Source organism: Somniosus microcephalus, chromosome 10 (genome assembly GCF_052327205.1).
Source record: "Somniosus microcephalus isolate GS21.2 chromosome 10, FLI_Smic_1.0, whole genome shotgun sequence".
Classification (NCBI taxonomy): domain Eukaryota; kingdom Metazoa; phylum Chordata; class Chondrichthyes; order Squaliformes; family Somniosidae; genus Somniosus; species Somniosus microcephalus.
Window position 1 is genome coordinate 33,934,306 of NC_140996.1, and position 6,105 is coordinate 33,940,410.

The 6,105-nt window shown below is 47.8% G+C and overlaps 1 long non-coding RNA gene across 1 annotated transcript; it reads right to left on the minus strand.

Annotated features, from left to right (window-relative positions):
- Positions 1 to 390: 390 nt before the first annotated feature.
- Positions 391 to 4,285, minus strand: LOC147111491 (uncharacterized). Its single transcript, XR_015079840.1, has 3 exons — positions 4,089 to 4,285; positions 3,241 to 3,352; positions 391 to 739 (listed from the first exon to the last, which is right to left on the minus strand). It is a non-coding gene; the product is annotated as an uncharacterized LOC147111491 (long non-coding RNA).
- Positions 4,286 to 6,105: the final 1,820 nt, after the last annotated feature.

Genomic DNA, 6,105 nt, shown 5'->3' on the forward strand with positions numbered 1-6,105 from the left:
CTCCCTTCCTAACAGCACTGTGGGAGCACCTTCACCACACGGACTCCAGCAGTTCAAGAAGGTGGCTCACCACCACCTTCAAGGGCAATTAGGGATGGACAATAAACGCTAGCCTTGCCAGTGATGCCCACATCTCATAAACAAATTTGTTTTTTGTTTGCTGGTTTGTCCTGTTGGAATTTTGTGGGTCTGGTGGTTTAGAAAGAGCTGTCCATGGTGCTGTTGCCTCATTGGTGTATAAATCCCAAATCAGAAGACCAAGATTTGTTAGTATCAGCAAATTGAGATATATGCATATTAATGGGACAATGGATGACTACTTTATATGTGACCCCAAGGCTTCATGATATGCAACATGTGAAGACAAAAGCTGAAACACTTCTGACTTAAAGTTAAGAGGCTGCATGTGGAAATAAAAATTGTTTGAGCCATTTTAAGTTTTCAGCTTTTGTAAATGCAATATGGTTAATGGAGGGAGAGGAGTGGCGGGTGAGAATGATAGGATGGAAAACCCAACATGACATACAAAATGGAGTCAGAGGATAATTGGCAAAGCTGCACTGCACCTGACCCCCTGTTTATTGGGTGGTGAAGTGGACATATTGTTACATGTCGTGAGTTCAAGGAGCATAGACCTTCTCATCACTCCATGGACACTCTCTCCAGAGGATGGCAGTGCCACCATAACTGGTAAGATGTGCTTGCCAAGCTGAATGTTGTCCATTAATAATTGCAGGAGCTGGAAACAGAAGTAGAAAAAGATGGTACACTTTAAGGAATGTGGCAAATTAAAAGTATCCAACAATATTGTGCACCAAGATAGATAGCCCAAGACTGCATGCTGCAAAGCGTTGCCTGCCAGCCCAATACTCATTTATTGCTCATCCATGCCAAGCCCTCACACAACCTTACAGCTCTTTCACTGCTTTTTTATTCATACCCATAACTCCTTCGACCATATAATCAAAATGAAACATGCGCTAGAAAGCTCTGCCATACTAATGTCTTCCAAAGGACTTCCCAAATCAAACAATTATAACACAGACATAGGGCTGGATTTTACCAACCTCGGCGAGTCCGTGGCGGGTGACTTTGGTGGAGGGTCCCGGCCCCACTGCTGGCTCCAGCCCGCTGTCCAAAACAATTTCCCCCTGATTGGGCTTGTAAGCCCGCCCAGCGTGTTTGCCAACAATTGAAGGAAACGGGTTTGATGACATAATTTGATGACGCGCCATCAGCCGGTTTCCTTAAAGGGACAATGTGAAAATTTACTTTGACAGTTGTGCTGTCAGTTTTCTACAGCATTGAGGGGCTACAAACACTGACAAGCACTGCCAGCCCTGGGGAAGTGGGTATGGAGGCGGGACTGCCGGGAAAATGGCAGAAATGACATCCCGCCCCAACCCGCCTCTATGCCATCTTGCCTGGAGACGGGTAGCTGACCCATGCCGGGAACATCTCCTTGGAGGCGGGAAGGGGATTAGTGCCACTTAATGGCCTGTTAACAGGTAGTTAACAGGCAGACAAGAGGATTAGCCCCATTTTACCCACACAAGTGTGGGCTTCCTGAAGGCTGAGAACCCCGCCAGGGTCACCGAGGTGAGTAGTGGGCCTGTGGGGGTCGGAGGGGTGCAAAAGTGCGCTGTGAAGGTAAGTGATAGGTGCAAGTGTGGAGAGGTGAGTATGTGAGGTAAATGGAAAGTGTGAGTAAAAGTTTACTTACCTTTGTTTCTTCCTGTAGGCTTCAAGAGTTAGGTATACGGAGAGTCTCGCATCTCCACGGCAGAGATGACAGATAGATGTTGCATTCTCCAATGCAGCAACCATCTAATTTCTGCTAAAGAAAGAGGTTTGATGAGTCTTGAATTCAAGAACTCATCAAACTACATAGAATGTCAGTGTTTGCCAGCTTCACTCAGCTGTCAAACAATGACAATTCATCTGTCAAAAAATTTTGACAGAGGAAACGTCATATGCTCATGTTCTCTGTAACCAGCTTTCCCTTAATTGGCCTGCTAAGCTTGCTAGGCGGACTTAACAAGGTCAATCAAGGGAAAATAGTGTGGGTTGCCCAGAAGTTGATGGAGGCAGGACTAAAACCCGACAAGTGAGAGTCCCGCCTCCAAAAGCTCCCCATTGGCAAAATCCAGCCCTTTGTGTTCTTGGACAGATTTGTGTGAATCTTTGGAAATGGCTTAGTGAGTTGCAGTGAATGGTGAGACATAATGGTACCCCCTGCAATGGTTATGATTATGAAATGAATGGTTTGGGCATTGTAGGGATGGTCTATGGTATCTGTGTGGGGTGGTGCCAACCTGGCGCATCATGTGGCAGCCAGGGTGTACAGTGTCAAGTGAAGTAAATGTGGCCATGGTGAGGCCATCCCTGGCATCCTGGGCAGTAATGTGGTTGGGTGCTGATGCCCTGTGTCCTGTGCAGCATCAGTTGATTGTGGAGAAGGTTAGTGTTGTTGGTGCTGCTGGTGTGCCTGGTTCTGCTGGTGTTGGGGCTGATCGTGGTGGGATTCTGAGGACCAAGCTGAGATAGTTTCAATGGCACTAATGGTGATGTAATAAATGGCAGGTGAACATGAGATGACAGAAGCAATCTATCAATGATGAGAGAGGTTGTTCCAATAAGGTGACATTTGATACAGAGTTTACTCCAAACAGTTGCAACCTGTATAAAGCTCAATTTGTCTTCCAAATGCAGTAAGCAACAACTTCTGACTTTGGAAAGTGAACAGCTCGGAGATGGGAGCTTTTAAATCACATTTGCAGCTGTCAAGTAAAGAGATCATTTCATGATGTCACAACTGCCAACCTCTTTACCTGACGTGATCCCCGAGCAGCGTGGAACATGTGGGCGACCCCTCGTAAAATGTAAAGGTGAGCTGAAAATGCATCTTAATGGGCTGTTAACAAGGTCATAATGAGCTAAATTGCCTCTCCCACCGCTGCATGTCGGGTCTGTCCTGCGCTGACAGACCCGACATCTGGGAAAGGCGCATGGCAGCAGGTTGACTGTGGGGTCCCGACCAGTTGCCCAAAATTTTTTTTCCCCCACCATGACACCCCGAAAAATTCCCCCCCATGGTCCCTTGCTGATAGATTGGGTGGGGCTCAAGTTGGGCACATGCAACCATCAGTGCCCCCTGTACCTTGCAAAAGGTAGCAGACATTGAACAGTCATATCATGACATCCATTGAGACTGATGATGTTAACTGATGAGTCACTCACCTTTTTATTATGAGTGCATAGGATATTACTTTACATCAATAATAAGAACTGCAAATGCTGGAAATCTGATATAAAAAAAAATGCTGGAATAACACAGCAGGTCTGTCAGCATCTGTAAAGAGAAAAAAAACACAAGTTAAACATTTAGGCACCTTTGAAAGGGAAAACTTCCTTTAAAGCCTCAAATTGTAAGAGATTCATCTCCAGTTTAGACCTGGCACGAAGCGTAAGGATGCGATTCTTGTGAGCGCTGCTTGCCATTGGAACCCAGAGCCATTATTGTAGCTTATAGAAGGCAATTTGAACCTGGATAACTTTGGAGCATAAAATCTGAAGAAAAAGTTCAGCATATTTGGGGTCTGTTACAAACTTCAGTTGTCAGTATGAATTAATTAGGCAGATGACCTAAATATCTTGAAAAAAAATGCAGTCTCACAAATTGCTCTAAACCAATTCATCTACTTATCATTGAATATTAGTTAATAGTTAAAATTAACAGGTAATCCCCATAAGTAATGTAGGTCAAACAAATGCAGCACTACAGGATGGGTGGTAATTGCTGTAAAATTATATTTGTTTTCATGACATGTTATATATGATTTCCCCTCTATTCATACAGGCATGCATGGCCCTGATTTTAAATCAAGGCAGGTTTTGGGCTATCTTAACTCCGGGCCTCATTTAAATCCTGCCTGCCAACATCCCAACCATTCCAAGGAAAGAAGCATTAGAAAACTGCACAGTTGGGAGACTGCCCGCTTTCACCAGATAGGGGCCGTCTCATGGGGGTCACATGATCAGAAACGGTGGGGGGGTGAGTCTACAGCAATTAAAATGAAAAAACTTACCTGTTTGGGCCTCTTCCGGCCCAAATGCTCTTCCCCGATGACTTCATCAGGCAAGCGAGACACCGTGGGGGCGATTTTCTGATGTCGGAGGAGGCGGGTTTGGAGGCGGGAAAGCCGGGAAAATCATATTCAAAGAGGTCGGGTTTGGAACCCGCCTCCAACCCGTCTCTGCGGGATTTTGCCAGTGCCGATTTTGGAGGTCGGGAAACGCTCCCGCTCCCAGCTGGCCATTGCGCTATTTAACATCCTTAAATGCTCGTTAAGGGCCTCTCTAAGCCCATTTTGAGAGGCCCTCGTGATTTTTCCAGCATTTCAGCATGCTCCACGCACCTCCTAAACCACACCAGGTAACCTGGTGGGTTGACTCGTGGGTGATCTCCTCACTGCTGCTGGTCTAACAAGACATCGTTTATTGCAGCAAGGATCACTTGCAGGTTCCAGACCTTGGCTTTGAAAGGTCTCTGAGCACTTTTAGGAGGCCTTCCAGTCGGAGGTGCTGCAGCTTGACTCAATCAACTGTGGGAACTCCTTGGAAGACCCTCTCCCCACTTGTAATGAGCGCTTCCCCAAAGAAGGCATCTACAAGCAGCATGGGAACCATTCGTTTTCTTTCTGCATGGACCTCAGATGAGGATGAGGATCATCCAGGGCAGCAGCAGAACCAGGCAGCTCAGCAGCAACATCAGCAGGAGCCCCAACCTCCTGCTCAGCCACCTGATGCTGCACAAGGCAGAAGGCACCAGCGCATCTAGGCATCTCGCCGCAGGAGATACCCCCCACAGAGGGTTTACAGACAAATGATGAGCTACCTCAACATGAGCGAGCAGCAGTGCCAAAGGAAGCTCAGACTTTTGCGAGAGGTTGTCCGAGAAATCTACAGACTGCTGCAGCAAGACCTGGTGCCCGGAGGAATGGGTGGACACCCCTTACCAGTGGCTGTCAAAGTCACCACTGCACTCAATTTCTTTGCCTCAGGCTCCTTCCAGGGATCATCAGTAGACATCAGCAGCATCTCCCGGTCAGCTGCCCACAGTTGCATCACGCAGGCTACCAATGCCCTTTTTGCTAAGGCCCACAATTACATTCAGTTCACAAGGGATCAAGCAAGTGTAACCGCACGTTCTGTTGGCTTTGCAAATTTGGCAGGCATGCCAATGGTGCAGGGCGTCATAGACTGCACACATGTGACCCTTAGGACACTCCATCTCAACCCAGCTATCATTGTCAACTGAAAGGGCTTCCACTCCCTCAACGTACAGCTGGTGTGTAACCACAAGAAAGAGTTTTTGCATGTTTGCGCCAAGTTCTGTTGTAGTTGCCATGATGCCTTTCATCCTGCGGCACTCTAGTGTTCCTCCGCTTTTCAATCCGCCAAACCAACTTAATTGATGGCTCCTTGGTGACAAAGGCTACTCCCTGAAGAAGTATCCAATGACGCCGATCAGGAGGCCCTCTAATGAGGCTGAGGAGCGCTACAACGCCGGCCACACATCGACCAGGTCCACCATACAGCAAACCATTGGTTTGTTGAAGATGCGCTTCCGTTGCCTTGAATGATCAGATGGAGCCCTGCAGTATACACCATACAGGGTCTCCAGAATGGTCATGGCCTGCTGTGCACTGCACAACATCGCACAGCGCCATGGCTTGCAGCTTCATGATGAGCAAGCGGCTCAGTTGCAGCCCTCCTCAGATAAGGATGAGGTGGAGGAGGAGGAGGAGGCTGAGGAGGATCTGGAGGAGGAGGTGGAGGAGAAGCAGGAGGAGGTCAGAGCGTTGGTGTATCGACCAGCGGCAGCGGCAGCACACGAGCACATGGCTGCCCGGGATACAAGGGATGAACTTATCATGGCCAGATTTGCATAGGTTGCCAAAGTTGGCACATGTCCTTGGCTCCATCCTAGGACATCATTGACAATGGACATGACTCTCTGGCCTCCTTTCACTCAGGCCATCAACCTGACAATGCAAGTGTGGCGGAGCCCGCAATGTGGAACTGCCTAAGGCGAAAGAACAG